The sequence below is a fragment of the Bos javanicus genome, chromosome 10 (assembly GCF_032452875.1).
Source record: "Bos javanicus breed banteng chromosome 10, ARS-OSU_banteng_1.0, whole genome shotgun sequence".
Taxonomy (NCBI): Eukaryota; Metazoa; Chordata; class Mammalia; order Artiodactyla; family Bovidae; genus Bos; species Bos javanicus.
Window position 1 is genome coordinate 100947924 of NC_083877.1, and position 27561 is coordinate 100975484.

At 48.3% G+C, this 27561-nt stretch overlaps 1 long non-coding RNA gene across 1 annotated transcript; it reads left to right on the top strand.

The window, feature by feature from the left end:
• The first annotated feature begins 7951 nt into the window (after positions 1–7951).
• LOC133255087 (uncharacterized) lies at positions 7952–16764 on the top strand. The gene is made up of 3 exons (XR_009738872.1): positions 7952–11831; positions 12848–12984; positions 14041–16764. It is a non-coding gene; the product is annotated as an uncharacterized LOC133255087 (long non-coding RNA).
• Positions 16765–27561: the final 10797 nt, after the last annotated feature.

A 27561-nucleotide genomic window follows, 5' to 3' on the forward strand; every position in this document is an offset into this window, starting at 1 on the left:
GCTGAGGGAACTGCTAGGGAGACACTGAGGAGTTGGGACCCCAAGTCTGTTGATGAGGGGCACCTCACATGGACGTTCAGAGCTTCAGAGAGATGGTTGCTATGGAGACTTTCGCTTCCTCACTGCGCTGCGCTGACTATTACACTTTGTGATGAGGCTACCCAAGATTATGGCTTCCATCTTGCTAGTACACTCTGTCTATTGCATGCTTGGGTTGCGTGCCTTGATAAGGCAAACCGCTGGGTTGGAGAGGCCCACGTGGCAGGGACGTGATGGAGGCCTCCAGCCAACGACAGCCAGCAAAGATCTCAGGTCCTGGGGCTTCCCTGGTTGTCCTGTGGTTAAGAATCCTCCCGCCAATGCAGGGGACCCGGGCTCAACTCTTGGTCAGGGAACTAAGACCCCGATAAGCCCCTGTGCCACACTACTGTGCTCTAGAGCCTCCCGTAGGTGCAGCTACTACAAATTCTAGCATTCTGTCGGCCAGCGGGCCTGAGCACAGCCTCCTTACAGATGGTTATCTGTGTATAGATTACCTGCTAGAAGGCAGTGCCCACCTTTGGGTCTCCCTGCAGCAGCCAAGGTATTGCCCCACACATGGCATCACGTAGAAAATGATTCTTGGCAGGAAGCCGAGGCATTTATGATAATAACAGAAATGAATTGCGTCCTTACCATGTGCCAGGCCTTGATGTAGACATTTTACAAACCGAATCTTTTTTTAATCCTTGTGACAGTCATATTAGGTAGGCTTTTTAGGATTTCCATTTTGGATGAGAAAAATGAGTCTTGCCAAGGACCAATAACATGCCTGGGTCTGACACTTGTGAGTGACGAGCTGAGCGTTGAGCCTGGGCAGCATGCTCCAGGGCAGGGGCTGCCCGCAGAACTGGGAGGACGTGGGGCCAGTGCCGCCCAAATGCTGTCCTTCCTTGAAATGCCAGAAAGAACTCCAGCTGCTCGGCCGCTACTCTTCAACCATGGGAGGGCAGGAATGTACCTTGTTTGACATGAAATCTCACTGTAGTATTCAAAACAGGGCTAGAGTGGGAGCCTTAAAAGGCGCTTGAATGAATGAATGAGGTGCCCTAAATAGCAGGTGGGGAGAAAGGAAAAGGGAACGCATCAGTTCAGTTCAGACGCTCAGTCGTGTCCGACTCTTTGCAACCCCATGAACCGCAGCACGCCAGGCCTCTCTGTCCATCACCAACTCCCAGAGTTCACTCAGACTCACATCCATCGAGTCAGTGATGCCATCCAGCCATCTCATCCTCTGTCGTCCCCTTCTTCTCCTGCCCCCAATCCCTCCCAGCATCAGAGTCTTTTCCAATGACTCAACTCTTCGCATGAGGTGGCCAAAGTACTGGAGTTTCAGCTTCAGCATGCTGCTGCTGCTAAGTCGCTTCAGTCGTGTCCGACTCTGTGCGACCCCAGAGACGGAAGCCCACCAGGCTCCCCTGTCCCTGGGATTCTCCAGGCAAGAACACTGGAGTGGGTTGCCATTTCCTTCTCCAATGCATGAAAGTGAAAAGTGAAAGGGAAGTCGCTCAGTCATGTCTGACTCTTAGCAACCCCATGGACTACAGCCCACCAGGCTCCTCCATCCATGGGATTTTCCAGGCAAGAGTACTGGAGTGGGGTGCCACTGCCTTCTCCGTCAGCTTCAGCATAGAAGGCTCTATTTCTCGATGTTACACCAGCAGCCTCATACGTCTCACTCCAACACGTTTCTTGGCAGTTGCTACCAATATTACCTCTTCTGTGCTTATCTGATAGCATGGCTCGGGAAATGGAGTGTGTTTTTCTTGATTTGGAATTGAGAACAGAAAATAATTCCTAAGAGGTAAGTGAAGTGGAAGGCGGCTGTTGTCCCTAACAAGTGTGTTCATTTCTTATTGGTCTGCCTGCACGCGCACACAGAAAACCCGGGATTATATCTAATTCTGCTTTTTTAGCAGCTCATTACCTGCAGGGATAAGTGAGGTTATATAATGGGCTGGTTCAAAGACTGTGCTTGCTTGTATATGCAAATATCTATCGAAATTGCTTAAAATAACAAGTTGTTCTAACACCCTCCACTGAGGGAATTTGGCTGGAAATGTTCAAGCGTGCCCTTTATTCGGCCTGCCCCCTACAAGCACCGGAATGAAAGGCGGCCCCTTTTTATGCCAAGTACCTTCGCCACACGGCTTGTCTGAAGAAGGAAAGAAGCTCATGTCTGGTCTCACATTTCATTGTTTTCAGGTACTAGAGTCAGAATAATAGCTTATTTATTATCAGTTTTTATGGTTAACCTGCTTTCATTTCTGGACACAGATAAAAACGTGTGGAAGAGCTTGACTCTGTGGACATCCTTCGCTTAATAAAAGTGGGCTCTGCCGTTTAAGGCAGTGGGGTTTGCTCACAACTGAGCTTAATGTCCGTGGCCTTCCCTGGCCTTTTTCCTCTTTTTAGTGCCACCCCGACTGCGCCATGCGGATCTGCTCACATCACACCTGGCTTAAAACCACACTGATCGCCCAGCCCCTCCGACTTAGGGCACACAGGCTTCTTGGCCTGATCCCCAAGGCCTTTGTCGTCCAGGCCTTGTCCCCGGACTGACTTCATCTCTCAGAGGCCTGCCCTACTCCCCAGCTTCCATCTTTCCACCCCTCTGCTCCGTTTTTGCTTTCTCAGGGTTTCTGTAATCTCCAGAGCCCCGGGCCTTTGCGCCTGCGGTGGTTCCCTTCATCTTGTTCACCTTCCTCCCCCGCCCCAGCCCTGATGGCCACCGCCAGCCCCCAGGGAGGTGTCACCGCCTGGGGTGCGGTCCTTCCCGAGGTGGGGTGCCCTCCCCGGGACTGCCCACACCCACACAGCCCCACTGCTGGACTCAGCTCCTGGATGGGGTGTCTCAGCACCCAGCACGGGGCCCGGTTCAAGGAAGAAACTGAAAAAAAACTAAAATAAAAATCTGCTGAGCGCACGTTCTCATTACTCTCCTGTAACCTTTGTTTCTCTGCTTCGGGTGGATCTAAACTGTAATGAGTACAGTTTATACATTTCAATCCGAATGACTGACAGTTTAGGTAAAATAAAAGCTGTTAGCACAATAGACCATTTTCCTGAAAACAAAATTAACTTTTGAAATTTTAACCACATGGAATTCAGTGCTGTCGTTGAAAATGCAAAACTGGGAACCTGTTCCTCAAATGTTAGACCCCAGGACTGCCTCCAAATCAACCTACTTTCAGTTCTTACAGACCCCTGTCATTATGTGGGAAATAAGCCCCCACAGGCGATGCTGCCTCTAACCCTCCCTCACGACTTTTCTTAGAAAGTGTGATATGCTTTTTTTTCTGCTGGCATAATGATGAAAGGAAGGGTAGACACAGTAAGTGTGCTTCGTACAGAACAGAACAGAAATAGCCAAGAAGATCTAAAACATTCTTCTAAAATACGTTTATTAGCAAAATTGACTCTTTAGTGCCATTTTCTTTTGAGTATAGTTGATTTACCATGTTGTGTTAGCTTCTGCTGTACAGCAAGCTGAATCGGCTATGTGTCCACACCCAGCCCTTCTTTTCTGGATTTCTTTCCCGTTTAGGTTCCCACATTGAGTAGAGTTCCTGTGATACACAGTAGGTTCTCATCAGTTCCCTACTTTATGCATAGTATCAATAGTGCATGTCTGTGTCAATCCCGATCTCCCAACTCATACCCCTACCACCACCAGGTGCTGCCGGGGTCCAGCCCCGGTGGATCCAGGGGTTTCGAAGGGGAGACAGCGTAGGCGAGGATCAGGAAACAATTGCTTAATTAAACTTTAATTAAGGATATAGAGTGGTTAAATAAGGATAGCTCAGTGAGGAAATTCAGTGGAGAAAAGAGGCTGAATAATTCAGCCAGAAGGTGACAGAAAGAACGACATGGGGAGACCAAGCTTCGGTGAGCAAGGCCCGCACTATTTTCCAAAGTAGTTTTTATACCTTAAGTTATGCATAGAGGATAATGGGGGAAGGGGTAGAGTCATGCAGTAAGCCAGGCTTTCTTCCTGCAAACTTATCATATGCAAAAGTTTAGGTGATTTGCATCATCTTCTGGCCCGGAGGCCTGTTAACATTTTAAGACCCTTTCTTCAGAAAACTAATTTTCTCTAAAGGTGATTAGTCAGGCGCACCCTCCAAAAGCATTAGATAAAGTTGCACTCCTACAGAGCAAAGGTGTGGTGGGCTATAACAAGACAAAGAATTAACTCAAGGGTCCCAGGTTACAAACATTAAAGCTACTACTTACACCAATTATATTAATCAGTACACTGCCAGGGACACAGCAGATAAGGGATATGGAAACTTAGCAGCAAACATTGGCCCAACAAGTGAAAATCCCTTCACCAATACAATTTCTAATCAATCTTTTAACTGCTCAAAGGAATCTGTATTCAGACAGTTTAGAACATCTCATGCCTCTCACAGTTGGGAGGCTCTGAGCAATCAACATGTGGCCGGAAAAACCTATTCAGGCAGGCTAGAGGATTTCCAAAGGAGTTTGTAGGCTGAAACACTGTCACACCCAGGAATTATTAACTGGAGCTGTAAGCTAACTTTTTTCACAGAGAGGTAGTGGGGGACAGGCCCCCGTAAAGTCAGAGGTGTAGGTGAAAGCACAAAGCAGAAAGTAGGCAGACTCTGGTTTTTGGGGGTAGATGCTCGAGGATTTCCAGGGGGACTCCTGAGGCTCGATCCCGCCTTTGCGTATGCCGAGCCTCCTTCCTCATGACCTTTGCCATGGGCGGAGCTCCTGCTCCCGGCAGGGTGCCATGTGCTGAGACGTGGATGGACCTAGAAGCTGTCATATAGACTAAGTCAGAAAGAGAAAACCAAATATTGTATACTAAGGCATATATGTGGAGTCTAGAAAAATGATCTTACTTGCAAAGCAGAAATAAAACACAGATGTAGGGAACAAACGTGTGAATGTATGTATGTGTATGTGTGAGTCGCTCAGAGTTGTGTCCAGCTCTTTGTGATCCTATGGACTGTAGCCTGCCAGGCTCCTCCATCCATGGGATTCTCCAGGCAAGAATACTGGAGTGGGTTGCCATTTTTTTCTCCAGGGGGTCTTCCTCACCAAGGGATCAAACCCAGTTCTACAGCATTGCAGGCAGATTCTTTACCGTCTGAGCCACCAGGGAGGCCCAATGTATGGGTACCAAGGGGCAAACTGATTTTTATTTAGAAGGGAATTCTGTATGTGCAGGGCACACTCTTTGATATCTCCTCAGCTATTATCCGGAGAAGGCAATGGCACCCCACTCCGGTACTTCTGCCTGGAGAATCCCGTGGATGGAGGAGCCTGGAAAGCTGTGGTCCATGGGGTCGCTGAAAGTCGGACATGACTGAGCAACTTTACTTTCACTTTTCACTCTCATGCATTGGAGAATAAATGGCAACCCACTCCAGTGTTCTTGCCTGGAGAATCCCAGGGACAGGGGAGCCTGGTGGGCTGCCGTCTACGGGGTCGCACAGAGTTGGACACGACTAAAGCGACTTAGCAGCAGCAGCAGCAGCTGCTATTATCAGCAGCGGTAACAATTTGGTCAAAGAGAAAAGATGAGACTTGATAATTTGGGCAGGTTCCTAATCAGACTCTCTAGGATGCAGGCAACTTTCAAACGAGAGCTGAGAGTTGGGGCTTTGTTTTTATTTGGAAGGCTCAGGTGGGGTTTGGTCTAAGTGCTTTGTAAACTATAAATCACTATCTGAGTAGTTTTACTCAGAGTCTTCGACCGTCTTTATCAGTTTGAGTGTTTAGAGCCAGGGGGCCCAATTGGTACATTACGTGGTTCTTATTCTGGGAAAAGCTCCAATGTTTTCTGAACATTTAGTTCAGGCCTGACCCCACTTATCAGGACTGACTTCCCAGGTCTGCTGAGAAGGTATTCACTGGCTCACCGGGGGAGTCGGGCAACCAGGGCAGAATGGAAGAAGCAAGCATTAAGATAGAACTGGTGGACTAGCTCCCTGGAGCTGCCCTCAGAAATGGCCACATGCTCGGTGGCTCACAACAACACAGACGTGTCCTCTCATGGTGCTGGAGGCCAGGCGTCCAACATCAAGGTGCTGGCAGAGCTGGCTCACTCTGGAGGCTTCAAGGGAGAATGTACCCACCCTCTTTCTGAGCTTCTGGCGGGTGTGAGCAGTCCTGGCCGCTCTTTGATTTGTGGACGCTTCCCTCTGATCCTGCTCCATCTTTACCTTCTCCTCCGGGTGTCCCTGTGTCTGCATCCCAGATCTCCTTTCTCTTATAAAGACGCCAGTTGCTAGATTTAGGGTCCACACTTCTGCAAATATCTGATCCAGGATACCTTAATATCCTTAACTGATTGCCTCTGCAAGGACCCTATTTCCCAGGAAGGTCACATTCACAGCTACCCGGAGCTAGAACTTGGACATACCTTTTTGTCCAGTCGCTAAGTCATATCCAACTCTTTGCAACCCCATGGACTGCAGCACCTAGGCTTCCCTTCACCATCTCCTGGAGTTTACTCAAACTCATGTCCACTGAGTCGGTGATGCCATCCAGCCACCTCATCCTCCCCCTTCTCCTCCCGCCCTCAATCTTTCCCAGCATCAGGGTCTTTTCCAATGAACTGGCACTTTTCATCAGGTGGCCAAAGTATTGGAGCTTCAGCTTCAGCATCAGTCCTTCCAGTGAATATTCAGGGTTGATTTCCTTTTGGATTGACTGGTTTGATCTCCTTGATGTTCAAGGGACTCTCAAGAGTCTTCTCCAACACCACAATTCAAAAGCATCAATTCTTCGGCGCTCAGCCTTCCTTATGGTCCAACTTTCACATCGGTACATAGCTGGACATACCTTTTGGGGGAACAGAATTCAACCCACTACCAAGGGAGACTTCACCTGGGTAGAAGCTCTTCCTTCTCAGACCCTCCCAAGAGCTCTCTGTATTTTGACCATCTCAACTTTTTTCTCTGGCCACTGAAACCAAATCCTGCCTCTTGCCTGTAGTGTTTATAATAAAACCAGAAACTTCAATACTATTGTGAGGAGATCTTGAAGATGGAAAAAGAGAGATATAACCAAGAAAAAAGAAGGAAGACTGGTCCTAGGATCCTAAAAGTTCGAATGTTAGGACTAGCAATGTATGACATGGCCCCATTTTTTGATGTAAAAATTGCATGCGTATTCTCAGAAAATGTCTGGAAGGATGTGTACCAAAAAAGTTAACAGAGGTCATCACTGGGTTCTGGGATTATGATATCTTAACTTTCTTCTTTATGTGCATTTATTATATTTTATAATTTTTATAATTAATTTTTAATTAATTTATTTAAATTTAAACTTTTTAAATGTATCTTTTAAGCATTTATTTGGTTGCCTCCAGTCTTAGTTGGGGCATGCAGGATTTTCATCACGTCACATGGGATCTCTCTCTGCCCTGCGTGAGCTCTCTAGTGTGGTGCTTGGGCTTAGTTGCTCTGTGGCAAGTGGAAGCTTAGTTCCTGAACCAGGGATTGAACCCTCCTCCTCTGCATTGGAAGGCAGATTCTTAACCACTGGACCATCAGGGAAGTCCCCAGATTTAAACTAGTAGTAGTAGTATTTTTGCTTTTTCAAACTGCCTTATTAACTTCACAATATATAATGGACATGTCTCCACACAATAGGTAAAACTCTCCCGCTGATGGAAGTTTACAGATTGGGTCCACAACGCAATATTCAATTAGAAGCTGGTAGTAGAAAAACCCACAAGAAACAGGTCATGCCAAAAGGCTTAGAGCAAAGTGCCTCACGGACAGGCGAGCTCAGGAGGCAGGTGTCCCCTGCCAGCCTCAGAGAAAACGTCAAGATTCAGGGCGCAGGGCCCAGCCCGCGGTCACGGTCATGGTGAGGGGTCAGTTCACTGCTCACAGAGTGTGGCTCAACTGCCCCTCCCCGGCCCCTCCCCCGGCCCCTCCCTCGGCGGCCTGACCCCCGCCCCAGCCCTTTCCACATTCTCCTCTCCCACCCTTGCCCCGCGGCTCCCCAGACCTCTGAGTCACGTCCCAGCCCCACTGCAGGGTGCGTTGCCTAACGTGGAAGCACCTACGATTTCCTCTGGGTACACAGTATTCACCAGCTTCCGAAGGGAGAGCCAGAGATTCCTTGACTAGCGTCGTGCCTCTTTCATCCCTCTTTCTCTTTCTCCATGTTGAGATTTTTCACTGCTTGTTCGTCTTTGGACTCCGTCGCCCCTGGACTGTCCTCGCTGTCTGCTGCCCCTCCTAGTTCTCAAGCTCTGGCCCACCACACTGCGCGTTGCAGGCCCGCTTCTCAGGTCCTCCTCGTCCTGGGGGCCGAGCCTGGCCTGCACCGGCTCAGGGCCGCCAGGCGCAGGGGCCAGGGAGCGGGTGACCGCTGCATCTGAACTTTGATTTCGTGTTGGAGTTCAGCAGTTACCACTGTTGTCTGTTTTCCGGTGAACAGCTGAGGGACTCAGCCATACGTATAGATGTATCCATTCTCTCCCGAACTTCCCTCCCATCCAAGCTGCTGCTACTGCTGCTAAGTCGCTTCAGTCGTGTCCGACCCTGTGCAACCCCATAGACGGCAGCCCACCAGGCTCCCCCGTCCCTGGGATTCTCCAGGCAAGAACACTGGAGTGGGGTGTCATTGCACCATTGGCCTTCTCCGCCCATCCAGGCTAACATCTCTTTAAACATTAGAACTAACAGTTTCTTAAAAGATAATGAAATTCCCAGATGGTAAAGGATCAATTCACTTGGCCTGCTTGTTCAGAGAGACAACTGCTCTGAAATCAAGTATAGAAGGTGGAACAGGGGTTGGTTGTCATCTTTCCCTGAGTCTCCTTCGTGGCTGTGAATTCCACACCATATCCCGCTGTTTGTTCACTATCTATCTGGATACTTTTACTGAATTGTAGGCATGAGAACTGGAAGAAATCATACAGATCATCTGGTCTAAAATTCTAGTTTTATACACCATGAAAGAGAGGATGGCACGTTCTCCTAAGGCCCATGGACCCAGGGAGAGTGGAGACCCCCAGGTTTCCACCCAAGGTGGGTCTCCTATTACTTTTGGCGGCTGCTGTCAACGTCTCATAAACGGACCACTGGACTAACATGGATCATAGTGTCTATTTTCAGCTTACCCTCTAATGAATAAGCCACTTGTATGCCACTACCAGGCATACAGAATTTATGAAGACATTCATTGAAAACTCATTGAATACCTGTACGCTGTCCCAGCGTATGCTGGGCACCGGGTATTAAGATGGGTAGACGAGGCTTCAGCACCTACCTCGGCAAGAAGAAACCATACGGAGTGTCCCCAGGCCTAGCCAGGCTGTGGGTGCAGATATGAGCATTTTCATGTAAAGACCCAGCTCTCCATCCCTGGAGTTCCCAGTTGCCATTCAACACCATCACTCTGATGATTTTAGGGAGTCTCAAGACATAGGGACATGAGGGATTGGGTTTGCTGTCTCAGCAGCAGCTCTGCTCATGTCTGCCCCGGCCCCACCAACACACACATCCAGGGCCTCAATTTGAGAAGTGTTCCAGAAACCATTTGAAGAGGTATGGCAGTTAATTTCGTGTGTCAATATGGGTAGGTCGTGGCACCCAGATATTCAGCCAAATGCTATTCTAGATGTTTTTGTGAAGATATTTTTATGTAGGATTAACATTTAAATCAGATTTTTGAATAAAGCAGATTACATCCCTATCAGTTGCAGGCTTTAATAGAAAAAAAAAAAAAAAGACTGCCCTCCCTGGCAGAAGAGGGGATTCTGCGGGCAGATTTGGTCTCTGGACTCACACTGCAACTCTTCCCTGGGTCTCCAGCCTCTTGGCCTACCCTCTGGATCTTGGACTTGCCAGCCTTTGTAATTGTATAAGCCAATTTCTTAACAGTCTCTGTCTCAGGACTTCCCTGGAGGTCCAGTGGTTAAGAGTTTCTAGTGCAGGGGTTGCGGGTTCCATCCCTGGTCAGAGAACTGAGATCCCATGTGCCATGTGGTCGAAAAGTAAATAAAAATGTAGAGTTATCTATCTCTGCCTCTGTTTTTCTTTCTCAGCCTCTCTCTTTCTCCTACTCCATGGCTAGCTAGACTGGTGATTGATGGTAGATAGATGATAGACATAGATAGAGAGACAGATGGTAGACAGATAATATCCTTTTAGACTGGTCTAGATCGATCTATCTCTCTACTTATAATATCTATCTATCCTTCCTACTTGCTCTGTTTCTGTGGCCAGCCCTAACTCAGACTGGAGACTTAAGCATCACGAGTGTCAGCCCAGAGAACCCTGCCTCCTTGCTGCTCTCTGACTGACTCTGCTGCTGCTTCGCAGCCGCCCTCAGACCCCGCTGCTCTGTCCTGGGACAGAAACGGGAGAATGGAGGCCACCCGCCCCGACTCTGTTGAGCCTGCGAGCTGGAGCCCCGAAGCAGCTAATGTGATGAAAGGGTGTCACGTCTGATGACAAGAAGGACTTCTCAAATGCCTTAAAACATTTTTGTAACTAAAATAGAACTATGAAAATGGTAAAACAAATAAAAATAGTGTGAATAATGATGAATAGATTGAAAAGCGCCCTAAAGATTTAAAGATCCTTAAAGAGGATCGCATACTTTTCCCTTTTTCATATTTTACTTTCTGGACATTTTTCAGATTTGCTTCCCCTATGGTTTCACGATGGTATGCTTGTAAACCAGCACTTTTTCTTTGCAGATAACAGGCATGCCAAAAGGGTTTCTTCTCTGTTGTGTCCCTCATCCACGTATTCAGTGTGTTCTGTGCTTTTTGGCATGGACTTGTGGGCTCTCTCTCACATCCTATTGTGGTCCTGGGGGTATAGAATAATTTGAATAAAATAGTAGCCTCATGGAGAAGGCAATGGCACCCCACTCCAGTACTCTTGCCTGGAAAATCCCATGGACGGAGGAGCCTGGTAGGCTGCAGTCCATGGGGTCGCTGAGAGTCGGACACGACTGAGCGACTTCACTTTCACTTTTCACTTTCATGCACTGGAGAAGGAAATGGCAACCCACTCCAGTGTTCTTGCCTGGAGAATCCCAGGGACCGGGGAGCCTGGTGGGCTGCCGTCTCTGGGGTCACACAGAGTTGGACACGACTGAAGTAACTTAGCAGCAGCAGCAGCAGTAGCCTCACTGCATATTACTTGAGAAAGGTGTTATTATCCCTGTGGTACAGAAATGGAAACTGAGGTTCACAGATGTCCAATAACTTCCCTAATATCCTTCAACTAGAATGTCCCAAAGCTGGCCCCGAACCCAGGGCTGTGTGGATCCAAGCCCACACTGACCTCTGTGATTTAGAATGCTTCGGGTAATTTTTAATCAGCTCAAGACAGCTGAACAGTGACTTGCCAGGTTTGTGCCACGGCGTGGAGGCCTGTTTGGGGCTTTGTCTGCGGCTGTGACCGCCCCTCAGCCTGGCCCGACTCTCTGCCCCCGCTCACGCTCAGCCGGCCGTTGGGCTCCAGCCTTTGTTTACTTCCCCGAGGCTTCGGTGTTTTTCTGCCTCCTGTCTTACCTGTTTTCTATTCCTCACTCCTAGGTGACTCCTGACAACTTATTTTTTCCATGTGCTTACTCCTAACAGAAATGAGTTTCATGTATGTGAAGCAAAATTTTCATGGTTGCAAACAGAGGCACTGTATTAACCAGCACAGTGACTTAAACGCAGCTGTAGGGAGTTAACTGGCTCGGGTGCCTGGAAAGTCTGGGGCTGTCTGCCTTCAGGTATGGCTGTATCGGGGGCTCAAGCAAGGACAAGAGGAGTTGGTTCATCTTTTGACTTGGTGAGACTTCTCCCAGAGAGAATTTCTTCGCCACATGGCAGCAAGAATGCCCTGGCCTATCCAGAGCCCCGTGTTCCCAGCTCTCTTGACCCTAGTGCAGGGGAGGGAAGCTCACTCCTACCCCACCGTCAGCCCTAGCTCCCATACAAACCCCACAGTAATGTTGACTTAGCCTGTTTGGGGTGCATACCCATGCCTTTGGCAAAGGGGTGGGGATGTGTTTCACAGCCTCAGGGGTGTGACACACAGTGGGTGCACGTGACCCCTGACCTTCAGCAAGGAAAGCGGGTCAGACATGACTGAGGGACTGAACTGAACTGAACTAACTACCCAGAAGAACTTAAGTTTGGAGTTTTTCCCCAAAAAATCCTTGCTACTGGAGATAAATTTTATCTAAGCGACCTATTTAATACTGCAGGACAAATATTAAATTACCAAACATGTCCTCTTGTTATCTTGCAACTGAATTTCCTGTCCTTTGAAGCCCCAGGCCCCTGTTCCCTTCCTTAGCTCATGATGGCATATATACCTCATTCACTTTTCTTTCTCTGAACTTCTCATGTATGTGCAGTTCCAATGTGTACAAAATTAAATCTGATCTTTTCCTGTTAAAAAAAAAAAAAAAGGAAAGCGGGGAGGGCCAATCACAGCCCCTCTGGTCCACATAATGAACTTCCCATGAGGGACCCTCACGACAGCAGACAGCATGCGCTCCCCACTTAACCACCATGCGCATCACAGGCTGACGAGGGAAGATTTGCCCGGTTTCCAATTGTCTTGGGATGGGAGGGAGCCCAGCATTAGAACCAGACAGGCCAGGAGGCGACAGGCATGCTGGGTTTCCAGAAGCTCCTTTCTCGTTATAAACGCCCCGGGGTTGGCAGGACCGGCCCCAACCTCTGCAGAGAAGGGTGGGCGTGTCCAGTCCCTCTGTGGACTCTGTCACCTCTCCCTTGGGGGCCACCTGGGGCTGTTTTCAATACGAATGTTCACAACATCCTCCTTTTTTCTCCCAGATCTCAATGATGATGGCCTTGCTGCTGTCCGTGACAGCACAACAGACTAAAACAAAGCCTCACTGAACGCCAAGTGCTGCTCAAGGTGCCTGAGAGGCATGAGCTCATCTAATCCCCTCGATCACTCTGTTTTACAGGTAAGAAACTGAGGCACAGGGAAATCAAGAAATTTGCCCAGGATCACAGAGCTGTTTGCTAGTTTTGTACCCAAGCAGTCCCTTAGCCAAGCATGAAAAGTGGACGCTTAACTAAGCACTTGCTAGTCCCAAGTGCTTTATAAGGATTATCTTGAATTCTCACAGCAGTTCAACAATGCAGTGACTGTCACCACCCTTACTCCGTGGAAGAGAGTGAGGTATCGGAGGGGTAACTAACTCACTAAGTCCCCAAAGCCTGCAGCGGACCCCTGGCTAAGCAGTCAGGAGCCCGTTCTGAAAGCAGAAAGGTAAGTCTGAAGCTCCGCTTTTGGAGACTCTTTTCTAGGCTCAGCAGCTGGAAGATCCGACCACAGCGCAAGCAAGTACAGAGCCAGGGTTAGAAGCTCGTCTGAGTCCAGGGCCCCGAGCTCAGACCCGCTCCAGCGGGTGGACTGAGCCAGGGGCAGGCGTAGGCTCCATGAGGTGCTTCTCTCATCGCGGGTGCCCAGGGGCCTCGCTGCTTTGCTGTCCCTAAGCCTCCTGACGGCCCATCTCGGCAGACAGTGTCTCTAAGCCGAATATACGCTCAGAAAAGCCCAAATCCGCCACCAGCTGAAGCTGGTAAGGCTGCAGCGCTTCCTGCCGAATTGGGTCCTGGGGGCAGAAACCGCAGTGTTATTTACACCCGAAGCTCCTTATCCGTGGGGCTTTACAACACTCAGAAGGCTGAACCCTGTCTCATGGAGCCAAGAGACCGCAGGCACACTTAAAATAACAGAGAAGAAGAACGCACCGTCTCCTGTCTCCTACACCCGAGCTTCCGTTCGGCCTGAACGGCTCCCTCCGCAGCCCTTTTTGTTCCGTTCATTACCTTCCTCGAGCCGTCTCATTACTGACACAGACGCCTAATTAACACATCAGGTTTCCCCTTTTCCAAAAAGTCTCGGAAACGTGCCTGTTCTGAGAGGCTGCCCACTCGAGCCCCCACCCCCCGCCGTCTTTATTTTCTTCTGCTTCTCGTCCTGGCTGGTATAATTTGTTTCTTTGTATTGAAAGCTTGTCAACTCACGGAACCTGGCACATATTCATCAGGAGGACGGCCCAGCACACATCACAGCTTGATGGAAAGCGAGCCTGAGTGGGGAATTGGGCAGAGAGTCAGAAAGAAGCGGAAGCAAGCGGGAGTGGGAGCCGGCTTAAGACCATGACCCAGTTTTCAGGCCCAGGGCGACCAACAGTCCGCCTCTTGCGCCGTGATCTTTCATTTGCGTTAAGCTGGTCTTCAGCTTGCGCCATAAAAGCTCATTGCTTCTGTGCCTCTGCCCAATTTGCTTTCCTCTGTCAGGATGCCCTTCCATCCCTCTGAATTCCACTGATTTTTTAAGGCCAGGATGAAGCCCCATCTCCTCCAAGAAGCCTTCCACGATTCCTCCAGTCCCAGTTAAGCTCCATTTTCGTGATACTCTTACAGTATTTGTATCACAGAATCTAGTCCTTGATGATGTTTTCTGGAAGGGAACTGTCTCAGACTCTCCAGCCCTCAGTCTGAAGAGAAAGAAAAAAAAAAAAGGGTTCCTTTTGACACAGGTTGAATAAGAAAGAGACTTGTTAGGTGCCTGGGGTCAGAGGCGCCCCAGAGTGGCCCTGCGCCCACCCTCACAAGGGCAGCCGGAGGGGAGCTTGGCAGGCACACGAGATTATACAGCAGCTGCAAAGGGGAATCACCAGCCATTGTGTAAAAACATGACCAAGTATACACACATCTCTGCTGCTGCCAGCTGCAAAGACCCACCCACCCATCTGAGAAGCGGCTCAATTGAAAACCAGCGTCTGCAGTTGCAAGTGTCTGCCGTTAGAATTGTGGACTTGTCTGAAATTCCTGTTTCTTGTCTTGTACGTGGCTTTCAACACATGTGATGAACACAATTGGAGGGGCTCTCTCTGATGCCCTCAAAATTCTTTTTCCATTTCTGGATGCTCTACCCCTGGCTTCTGTGTTTGCATCCAACGGCCAGCACTATGACCGTCTTCAGAAGATTGGAATTTAGATTCGCTTCACCTGGGGGTTGTTTGGTCAGTAACTGACTGGTACCCACTGTGAAAAGCCAGCTCTCTGCCCAGAGTTGGGGTCAAGTGTAATTTACACCCCCGCCCCCCTAGGGTCGAGCCGAGGCTCAGCCTTGCCTGAAACGGCTCTGGCCTGGCTTGTTTGTGTTCTCTGCCCTGCCTGTCCTCCCTACTTCCACCCCACCCCTCGGATTTTCCCCAGGGAGCAGCTCCTTAGAAAGTTCCTTGCACATGAATCTTCATTTCCAAGTCTGTTTCTGGGACAATCTGACCAAAGATAATACCCACGGCGTGTCTCTTCATTGGTCATTGGCAGTCACACACCCCAACCCACCCCACCCCACCTTACCAGTTCCCACGTCTCTGAGTGATGATTGTCATTCTCTTTGAAGTAGCCCTCCAGGACCAACTCCAACGAAGTGTTGCCACGGAGCCCATATTTCAAGTCACATCACTGCACACGTGCCCTCCAACCCAGTGAAAACCCACCCAGTCACGCTTAGGGGGTGTGATAGCAGATATGCAGTCAGAAGCTTAAAGAAACTTATTTTTACTGATTCCATTTATTAAAAAAAAATGTATCTTACTTTTTCTTCTTGGATTTTCTCAATTAAAAAAAAATTTCTATGCAATACAGTTAAGGACATCAATGTACTAAAATGCTTTGTCAGACAGTAAAGAATCTGCCTGAGTGCAGGAGACCCGGCTTTGATCTCTGTGTCAGGAAGGTTCCCTGGAGAAAGAAACAGCAACCCGCTCCAGCATTCTTGCCTGGAGAATTCCATGGACAGAGGAGACTGGTGGGCCACAGTCCATGGGGGTGGCGAAGAGTCCAAAGCGTTGGACTCGGCTACGCGACTAACACTTTCACTTTGCTTCATTAGGACTAAGAGGCCTCATGGAGCTTGAATCTATTATTTTAAAACGATGATGGTTACTTTTGATCCTGGGTAAAGGTTTCACTTCCTTCTTATATCCCAAAGTTTGCAAAGATAATCAATTAAATGTCATTGTTCATCCTCCTGGAAAACAGTAATATCTTCCCTCTCTGTGACTCTGGATGCTGCCAAGGGGGTCGGGGATAGATTTCATTTATCTTTCTAGACCCAACACTCTTGCTATTGCAGCTCCAGGCTGCTTCTGCATCCCTGGCCCTACCCTAAACTCTTCTGAGAAGCTACCAACAAAGCAAAGGAAAAAAGCTACCTTTCCATCCTTGGTTGCAATCACCAAGCTCTTCCTAACTCTGTCAAAACCTACCCTAAACCCCCCCCCACGCGTCACCTTTGCTGCAGGTGAGCACGTCCACGTCTTACCTTCCGAGCCCAAGGCCACGTCTCACGGCTCTTTGCTCACCTGTCGTGCTTGGCACAGGTCCAGGGTCACACTGGCCAAACACATCAGTTACATGGGAATGAAGGTCACAGACTGCTTCAAGTCAAGCAAGTAGAGTTTGTAACTGATTCAGCCTATTCGAGGGTCCAGGCAACTTTGCAAGCTAGAGCTTCAGTTGGCAGCTGCAAGGTAATTTTCTGCAGTGTATTGGTTTGGCCAAAAAAATTCATTTGAGTTTTTCCGTAAGATGGGATGAAAAGCCCAAATGAACTTTTTGGCCAACCCAATAATTTTTCACACTCCCTTAGCTATCTGCTATAAGGTGCAGTAAGGTTTTCTTCCTTCCTCTATGTTTCTACAAGTTGATCCCTTTTTCTGCCTCCCTGCTGCTACGTCACTTCAGTCGTGTCCGACTCTGTGTGACCCCAGAGACGGCAGCCCACCAGGCTCTCCCGTCCCTGGGATTCTCCAGGCAAGAACACTGGAGTGGGTTGCCATTTCCTTCTCCAATGCAGGAAAGTGAAAAGTGAAAATGAAGTGCTCAGTCGTGTCTGACTCTTCTCGACCCCATGGACTGCAGCCCACCAGGTTCCTCCGTCCATGGGGTTTTCCAGGCAAGAGTACTGGAGTGGGGTGCCATCGCCTTTTCCATTCCTGCCTCCCTAAGATATTTAAATTCTCCTGAACTCAAGGATTTTGGTACTCCATTCTTCTAAGTGAAAGTGAAACGCACTCAGTCGTGACCGACTCTTTGAGACCCCATGGACTATACAGTCCACGAGATTCTCCAGGCCAGAATACTGGAGTGGGTAGCCTTTTCCTTCTCCAGGGTATCTTCCAAACCCAGGGACTGAACCCAGGTCTCCCGCATTGCAGGCACATTCTTTACCAGCTGAGCCACAGGGGAAGCCCTAAGAAAGAGACTATTAGGAAACCTGTGTTTGCTCAAGTATGCAGCAAGTCCCACTTGGCCAACAAGCTAAATGTGATGCCTTGTAATTCTCTTCCAAGCGTGGACTCCAGGGAGCTGAATGTAACATGTAGTCATCAATAGGATAATTTAGCTTCATTCTTTCTCCTCGCTTTCTAAGAAGGGCCTGGAGTTCATGCTGGTTTTCTCTAGAAAATGGAGCTACCTCCCCACCCTGTGTGTTAGTCGCTCAGTCGTGTCTGACTCTTTGTGACCCCGTGAACTGTAGCCCATCAGGCTCCTCTGTCCATGGGATTCTCCAGGCAAGAATACTGGAGTGGGTTGCCATTCCTTTCTCCAGGAGATCTTCCCAACCTAGGGACCATACCTGGGTCTCCTGCACTGCAGGCAGATTCTTTACTGTCCGAGCCACCAGGGACGCCCTGTATGTGATCTTTGAAAGAACCGTGTCTGCAGCACGGCCTCCTCTGTGCTTCGTGGCTTAGGCACAGCGTCTTTTCAGGCGCGCTGACTCTTGATGGCTTCAGCAGCACAACAGTGGATGAACGCTGTTGGCCGTTTACCGTTTGGGATTCAACTCCACGCCTGGATCTTGTTATGCAGGCATGTTCAGAGCCTTACAGCTCAGCTGTGAACGCACTCTGGCTTAAAGCGAAAATGCAGTAGAACCTTGCTAATCCAACAAGTTAATCACACTTGCCACCCCTTCACAGCAAGGACTTAATAGTCAGGCTCAAAGTGAGGCTTCGTGTCCTCACAATGCACAGGAACGCATTCTTCTGATGACTGTGTTATCATAAATAATCTCCAACTTTGCTTATTGAACAAATGAGACATTACTTAACCGCCGTACTATCCTTTTAATTCAACCTTCAAGGGTAGCTTCAAAATGCTGGAGAACTGGGCTAAGATGTTCTGGCTAATGCTTTGCGTTCTATCCTTCAGTACCAAGACTATGAAAAGATGTGTCCTGGGCCACTTGATATCTTCAAGGTACCTGAAGACAATCTTTACAGGAATGTTTCTAAACACAGACTGGATTTCAACGTGGAAATTCACACGTGTATCATTGTAATTATTTGGCCAGAGTAGGTTCATTCCTTCTCTTTCCCTGTGGGGGTGAGGGACACTTTCAAAATCGTTTTAAAGTTGTTTCGTGTTATCTCTAAATGATTTCCATGGCATCTACTAGGTAAATTTGCTTTCTATTTACCATCTCCCCTGGGCTTCCCTGGTGGCTCAGCTGGTAAAGAATCCGCCTGCAGTGCAGGAGACACTGGTTCAACTCCTGGGTGGGGAAGTTCCCCTGGAGAAGGGATAGGCTACCCACTGCAGTATTCTTGGACTCCCCTGATGGTTCAGATAGTAAAGAATCCACCTGCAATGCGGAAGACCTGGGTTAGATCTCTGGGTTGGGAAGATCCCTTGGAGAAGGGAACAGCTACCCATTCCAGTATTCTTGCCTGGAGAATTCCACGGACAGAGGAGTCTGGCGGGCTACAGTCCATGGGGTAGCAAAGGGTCGGACACGACTGAGTGGCTTTCAATTTCACTACCATCTCCCCATTTAGAAAACAGAAGAGTGGGTTTCCAAAAGAAGAGAGACTGAAAAAGTGACCTATATTGTTATTTTTGAAATCTATCTCACCTAAAATTCTATCTTTAATCAAGACATTACAGTTGAAAGTTTTTCTATGAGTGTGTGTGTGTGTCTAAAATCATCATACTCTTCTATGTGAGGAAGGTTTTTACAGATCCCAGAAGGCAGCCCTCAGTAACAAAGTTTGATGGAGATGCAAGAGGGAAAATTGACGGCTTATGTTTACAAGTTCCCCTGAATATGACTACCAGTCTATTCAATGAAGGAAATGGCACCCTACTCCAGTACTCTTGCCTAGAAAATCCCTTGGCTGGAGGAGCGTGGTAGGCTACAGTCCATGGGGTCGCAAAGCGTCGGACACAACTGAGCGACTTCACTTTCACTTCACTGAGTATAGAACTTGAATCTGAGTGCACGTGAATGCTCTGTAAGGCGGATGTGGCCGTTCTCAGTGGCCGATGCTCTGACGGCTTGGGGCACGGTCCGGTGCTGTGCCGGTGGCCTGCCCTTGGCGCTGGAGCATGCCGGTTCTCTGTTGTTTCAGACAGAGTCTAGAGATGTGACTTGCTTTGTGCGGATCCCTTATCTGGGGGGCAACAACTTGCTTTAGACTTTCAAAGAAATTGTTACTCCTGTTACTTCATCTGTTCTGGAGATAACATTTGTCAAAGATGGAAAAGGCACCTCAGAGTTTGCCCTGACTCAAACTGTCCCAGGTGATGTCAACTTAATATCACTCCTTATAAATCAATGACCACAGACCCACTCACCAGAACCAAAGTTTTTTCTCAAGAAAAGGGCTTTTTCGTACATGCAAATTGAGCCAGATATTTCTCTTGTCAAAACCTCAGCATCATTGGATGTGGCAGGAGAGACCTCAGCAGTAATCCAGTCATCCCAAGAATTCTTAGCTGATACTTTAACCTTCCAAGGAAAGAATTCCTAGAAAATCACTGGAGAGTAACCACTGAGGTCTGCATCTCAACTATTCTAGGAAATGTTTCTGGGTTTCAAGATCAATATGATCTTTCCAAGTGAATTCTTGGGAGTCTACAGAAAAATCTGTTGTCAATGTAAAAATAATCCTTTAGAAACATATGTGAAATTATATCCCCGCCTCGCTCAAAACAGTCCTCTGACTTCCCACGACACTCAGAAGAAACTTCAGTCCTTGCCACGCCTCCAGGCTTCCTCGCCCCTGGCCTCTGCCTAAGCCTGTGGGGTCCTTGCCTCCCTCACGGCTCCGGGTCACCACGGCCTCCCTGACACCGGCTCCGGTCTGCGCACTCGCTGTTCCCCGGCCGGAAACGCTGTTCCCCGGCCTCCCCGGATGACTTGCCCTGTACCTGCACCTTGCTACCTTATTTGGTCTCTGCTCAGATATCTCCCTTCCTCAGGACTGCCCTGAACCTCCATTATAGGCTGAATTGTGTCCTCCCAGAATTCACATTGAAGCTGTGTGTGTGTGTGTGTGTGTGTCTACTCGGACGTGTCCAGCTGTTTGCGATCCCATGGACTGTAGCCCACCAGACTACTCTGCCTGTGGAATTTTCCAGGCATGACTACTGCAGTGGGTTCCCATTTCCTACTCCAGGGCATCTTCCCGAGCCAGGGATTGAACGTGCATCTCTGGTGTCTCCGGCATTGTCTGGCGGGTTCTTTACCACTGTGCCTCCTGGGAAGCTGCAGCCCTCAGCATCTCAGAATGTGACTATATTCATCAATAAGGCCTTTAAAGATGTAATGAAGTTAAAATGGGTTTGTAAGGGTGACCTTAATTCCGTATGACCGGTGTCCTTATAAGAATAAGAGATTCGCACAGAGGGACTTCCTTGTGGTCCAGTGGCTGAGACCTCCTCTTCCAGTGCAGGGGGTGAGGGTTCGATCCCTGGTCGGGGAACTGGGATCCCACGTGCTTTGTGGCCAAAAGACCAAAACATAAACAGGAGGCCATATTGTAACAAATTCCATAAAGTCTCTAAGAAACGGTTCATACTAAAAAAAAATCTTAAAAAGAGAGATTAGCACAGGGAAAGAGAGAGAGACAATCAAGTGAACGCACAGTGAGAACATGGCCGTGAGTAAGCCAAGGAGAGAGGCTTCAGAAGAAACCACAGCTGCCAGCACCTTGATCTTGGGCTTCTACCCTCTAGACTTGTGAAAACTGTATTTCTGTGGTTTAGGCCTCTCCATCTGTGATACTTTGCCATGGTAGCTGAGTTGACTGGGTTCCTCCACCTCAGGGCCCTTCCCTGACTCCTTGCCCCAGCTCTGGGATTTGCATCTCTTCCCAGCCCTTGAGGGTAGGAATACATGTATTTATATTTTAAAATTAAAGTTCAATTGACAATTGACACATAACATTGTATTAGTTTCAGGCATACAATGTAATGATCCATATGCCTGAAACTGTATTTGGTCTTAGTGAAGTGGCTCAGTTGTGTCTGACTTTTTGTGACCCCATGGACTGTAGCCTATCAGGCTCCTCTGTCCATGGGATTTTCTAGGCAAGAGTGCTGGAGTGGATTGCCATTTCCTTCTCCAGGGGATCTTCCCAACCCAGGAATCGAACCCGGGTCTCCTGGATTGCAGGCAGACGCTTTACCGTCTGAGCCACCGGGGAAGCCCTGAAACTATATACATATACAATTATATGTACAATATATATACAATATGTATATATGTATGGGCTTCCCCGGTGGCTCAGTGGGTAAAGAATCTGCCTGAGATGCAGGCGCTGCAGGAGCCACGGGTTTGATCCCTGTGTCAGGAAAATCCCCTGGAGGAGGGCAGGGCAATCCACTCCAGTGTTCTTGCCTGGAGAAGCCCATGGGCAGAGGAGCCTGGCAGGCTGCAGCCCGTGGGGTCGCAGAGAGTCGGACACGACTGAGCGACTCCCAGATAATGCCCAGTGAGCATGGCTGGCTGCTTTACTGGCCAGAACACCTGTCGTTTCTGTCTGTCCCACACGCGTAGTGATTCCTCCTGAAGCCTCTCTCCTTGGCTCACCGCCAGCTGTCTTCTCACTGTGCGGTCACTTGATTGTCTCTCTGTTTCTTTCTCTGTGCTAATCTCTCTCTTTAAGATTTTATTTTTTTTAATGTGAACCATTTCTTAGGGCAGAAAGTGAAGAGGAACTAAAAAGCCTCTTGATGAAAGTGAAGGTGGAGAGTGAAAAAGTTGGCTTAAAGCTCAACATTCAGAAAACAAAGATCATGGCATCTGGTCCCATCACTTCATGGGAAATAGAAGGGGAAACAGTGGAAACAGTGTCAGACTTTATTTTTCTGGGCTCCAAAATCACTGCAGATGGTGACTGCAGCCATGAAATTAAAAGACGCTTACTCCTTGGAAGGAAAGTTATGACCAACCTAGATAGCATATTCAAAAGCAGAGACATTACTTTGCCAACAAAGGTTCATCTAGTCAAGGCTATGGTTTTTCCAGTGGTCATGTATGGATGTGAGAGTTGGACTATGAAAAAGGCTGAGTGCCGAAGAATTGATGCTTTTGAACTGTGGTGTTGGAGAAGACTCTTGAGAGTCCCTTGGACTGCAAGGAGATCCAACCAGTCCATTCTGAAGGAGATCAGCCCTGGGATTTCTTTGGAAGGAGTGAGGCTAAAGCAGAAACTCCAGTACTCTGGCCACCTCATGCGAAGAGTTGAGTCATTGGAAAAGACTCTGATGCTGGGAGGGATTGGGGGCAGGAGGAGAAGGGGACGACAGAGGATGAGATGGCTGGATGGCATCACTGACTCGATGGATGTGAGTCTCAGTGAACTCCGGGAGTTGGTGTTGGACAGGGAGGCCTGGTGTGCTGCGATTCATGGGGTCGCAAAGAGTTGGACACGACTGAGCGACTGATCTGATCTGAACCATATCTTAGAGACTTTATGGAATTTGTTACAATATTGCCTCCACTTTATGTTTTGGCCTTTTGGCCATGAGGCATGTGACCAATAAGATTAAAATTTCAGATCAAAGGTAGCAAAAATACAGACGAGGTGGAGAGGGAGAAGATACTCTTCTCTCTTCTTCCATTCCCACACACATTTACCATCATGCCAATGATTATATATACATATACATATATGGCACCCCACTCCAGGACTCTTCCCTGGAAAATCCCATGGGCGGAGGAGCCTGGTAGGCTGAAGTCCATGGGGTCGCGAAGAGTCGGACACAACTGAGCGACTTCACTTTCACTTTTCACTTTCATACATTGGAGAAGGAAATGGCAACCCACTCCAGTGTTCTTGCCTGGAGAATCCCAGAGACGGGGGAGCCTGGTGGGCTGCCGTCTATGGGGTTGGACAGAGTTGGACACGACTGAAGTGACTTAGCAGCATATACATATATATATATATATATACATATATATAGTCTAGTTAATATTCATCACTGCACATAGTTAAAAATTTTTTTCTTGTGATGAAAACTTTTCAGATCTTCTCCCTTAGCAACTTTCAAACGCACAGTGCACTTTTATTGCCCACAGTCACCACACTGTATGTTACACCCTCAGGACTGACTTATCGCTGGAAGTTTGTACCTTTTGACCACCTTCATGCATGGCAGGTGTTCAGTAAATATTAATTTAATGAATTAATAAATACATCAAATAATGCACACTAGTCCAGTTCTATAATAACTCTACTAGGAGATTTAAGCCATGTATAAATACAAATGTTGAGGTCCTGCATTTAAATCAAATGAACTAACTTATTCCCTAAATGTATAGAAACTTGGTTTGAAGTGATTATAATTCTGGCAGCCACCTTGGAAATGACATTGAAGTGAATCTAATAACTAGAGAGGTGCTAAGTGGAAGCTGTATGAAATCAAATTCAAGAACATAAAATGGTTTTCCTTTCTGCTTTCATAGTCATTATACTATATTTGGAATAATTAGGAAAAAAACACGCCACAAAGAAGCTAATGTTCAAAAAGGCAGAGACACTTGAAAGTCTTTGAACATCTCACCAGAAATAACTTAACCCAATGAGATTAAAATTCTAGATCAAAGGTAGTAAAAATACAGAAAGGGAAGAAAGACAGTTGTGAGACCCCTCATTCCCACACACGTTTCCCACCACACCAGTGATTAGTAGACGTGGGGTTCCCACGGCAAATAATTTCCATTTCCCCCACGTATAAGGAATAGCATGACATCGATGTTCTCAGAAACATAGCTGGTAATTTTTACCACTCATGATCTGATTGGTCTAGGAACAGATAAACAATAGAGAAAAAGTAATAATGATGCAGAAGAGTGAATCTTTATCATCATATAATCAGTCAGCAAACAGGTATTGACTGGCTGGTACCATTTGAAATTCTGTACATGGTGTCATGAGAAAAATCTAGCATCACACGCCAAAGCTTCCTGTGATTGATGGAGTCAAGCAAACCTATATTAAACGGCAATAAGCAGTAAGCCCCACCCGGGGATACAAACCAGGCCTGTGGCACTGATTCACCTCTGCATTTCAGGATCCTCACACCTAGCTAGGGCTGCATTAATATCTGTTGAATGAATAAATGAATATCAAAACAGAAGTAAAAAATACAGCAGTGGCTCAGTTTTTTAAGTGATCCATGAGTCGTGAATTCAAAACTGTCAGAATCTTTACAAGGACTTTGGCCAGCAAGCTTTGTAGGGGAAAATCAGGCTACTGGACACCCGACCCAGTGACAGAGCTGGCCTAAACCCCAGCTTGTGGTCCGATAACTTCCAGTGGATACCGGCTGCTGTACTGGCCAGAATGCCTGTTATTTTGTCTCTCCTGTGTGTACTGCTCCCTCTCTGAACACTGGCCTCTCGGTCGGCCTTTCTCACTCTTGGTGCACACATTGTAGGTGGCGCCACAAAAAAGGAACAAAACGGACAACTGGCTCAGTCAGGCCAGTCCGAGGTTTCTTTCCACTGGACCACAGGGAGGGGTTTAGGGATATTAGGCCCGCAAGGCTCAAGACCAGGTTCAGGCTGGGACTCTAGAGAGGGGAAAAAAGCTGTCTTTCTACCAAACTCTAGGCTTTCAGACAGTCTGATGCTTGTTGGTTTAACCGTGTTGGCACAGAGGTGAGCCACTCTAGAGGTGGAGACAGTGCTTGTGTGTAGGTGTGCACGTCTGGGTGAGCACATGTGTGAGCACAACGGGGGAGAGGCGAGAGAGGAGAGCGAGGGAGCCCCAGAGAGGGGGCTGCCGTGGGTTACCCGGACCCAGCCGTGCCTGAGACCGTGCACACGCAGCTGATAAATCCCCGCGGCGCCTCAGCAAATGTGAGCTGGCTTCCTGGGCTTTCTCAAGGTTACTCTGGCCACCGGATGCACAGAGCTGACTCATTGGAAAAGACCCTGATGCGGGGAAAGATTGAAGGCAAGAGAAGAAGGGGGCGACAGAGCATGAGATGGTTGGATGACATCACCAACTCAATGGACATGAGTATGAGCAAGCTCCTGGAGTTGGTGATGGACCGGGAGGCCTGGCGTGCTGCAGTTAAGAGTTGGACATGACTAAGAGACTGAAAAACAGCAACCTGAGCTTTCTAGAAAACTAACTTGGATAATACAGCAACACAGAGCCTCACACTGGTCTGCTTCTCAGTATTCTTGCCTGGAGAATCCCATGGACAGAGGAGCCTGGCGGGCTACAGTCCCTGGGGTGGCAAAGAGCCCAACATGACTGAGTAACTAACGCTTTCACGCGAAACTGAGAGGGCTTCTGTGGCGGCTCAGCCGCAAAGTATCTACCTGTCAAGCAGGAGATGCGGGTTCAACCCCTGGGTTGGGGAAGAACCTCTGAAGAAGGAAATGGCAACCCACTCCAGTATTCTTGCCTGGGAAATACCACGGACCAAGGAGCCTGGTGGGCTACAGTCCAAGTGTCGCAGAGTTGGGCATGACTGAATGACTAAAGTGAAGTGAAAGTGAAAGTCGCTCAGTCGTGTCCAACTCTTTGCGACCCCACGGGTAGAGTCCATGGAATTCTCCAGGCCAGAATACTGGAGTGGGCCGCCTTTTCCTTCTCCAGGGGATCTTCCCAACCCAGGGACCTAACCCAGGTCTCCCGCACTGCAGGCGGATTCTTTACAACAAAACAGAACTGGGAAAGTTATCTCCCCTCTCTGTGCCTGAATTTCCACATCTGTGAAATAGGGATGAGGATAAAACCTCCCTCATGGCGTTACTGTGATTAAATAAGTCAGTAAGAAAAGTGTCACATGAAAGGATCCCAAATGTTAGCCAATGTTGGTATTATTATTTTTATTCTCATCCTAACAGAGGTTACATCAATGCCAGAGCTCCGTTGCTCCGTGTGAAGGAACCACTTTGGCATCAGATTTGAATTGTTACTGAGCTGAATATCCATAAGATTTTTTTAAAGTTCTTTATTTTGGCTTCTTTGGGTCTCCACTGCTGCCTGCAGGCTTTCTCCAGCTGCAGTGGGCAAGGGCTACCCTGGGCTGCAGTGCCTGAGGGCTTCTCTTGGTGCCCGGACTCTGGGGTGAGGTTGGCCTTGGTTGTCCCGTGGCAGGTGGAATCTTCCCGGACCAGGGGTCGAACCTGTGTCCCCTGCATTGACAGGAGGATTCTTAACCACTGGGCCCCCAGGAAAGCCCCCCACAGCATCTGTTATTGGATAAATTGGTCATTTATGCAATCATTCAGGAAGGAAAGCCACGTCCCAGTCTGGGATCTGGCCTGACCCCTGAATTCATAGGCGGCACTCAGGAACAAGCAGGAGCCCCTGGAGGAAGGGTCCTTATGCTCACAGGAGCCTGTGAGGGCTGGGCCGGTGGCTCCGTCTGCACCTGTGGGATCAGCCCGACTTCCCTTCTCTGTGGAATCCAGTGGGGAAGCGAGTGTTTTTAAGGGAACTGAGGGAAAAGGATAATGGTAGCTTTAGCTTGAATCTGAGGCTGTTGTAAGAGAAAATGACAGCGTTGGTAATTTCTCCTTCCTGTTTGAGTGCTTTGGTGAAGTGCCTTCCCCTAAATTAAACTGGGAAGTAAGAAAAAACTAGTTCCCATGCCAGCGTACAGACCCACAGGCCCACTTGGCCACGGATTTCTAGAGCACAGGGGTTCTCTGAGAGGAGAACTGGGGAGGCGGGCCAGACTGCAATATCAGAAATTCCCTCTGCCGTGGAAAAAAGAAAAGGACTGCCAGTCATCTCAGTCAAAAATGCTTTGAGCTTTTCTTCCCAAATCCTGTATCTTTTTCCTCAGTCTCTTCTTCCTCCTTCCTCTCCTCATCTTTAAAAAAAAATATTGTGGTTACATGGTTACATATAGATATAAATTGTACCATACTGACACTTCTAAAGCGTGGAGTTCAGTGGCACCGAGAGTATTCACACTGTGCAGCCATCGGCACCGTCCGCCTCCAGGGGTTTCTCGGCTTCTGAAGCCGTCCCCGCTGAACGCCGACTTCCCTTCCGCCTCCCCAGCCTCTGCTCACGCCGCCCGGCCGTCTGTCTGTCTGAGTTTGGCTGCTCCGGGTCTCTCACAGGAATGGAGTCACACAGTGTCTTCAGCCTGCAATGGGATTATTGCACTGGCACAGCGTTTCAATGTTTGTGTTGCGGCCTGTGTCTGAATCTCCTCCTTTTTAAAGATTGGTGCTGTTTTGTTGTATG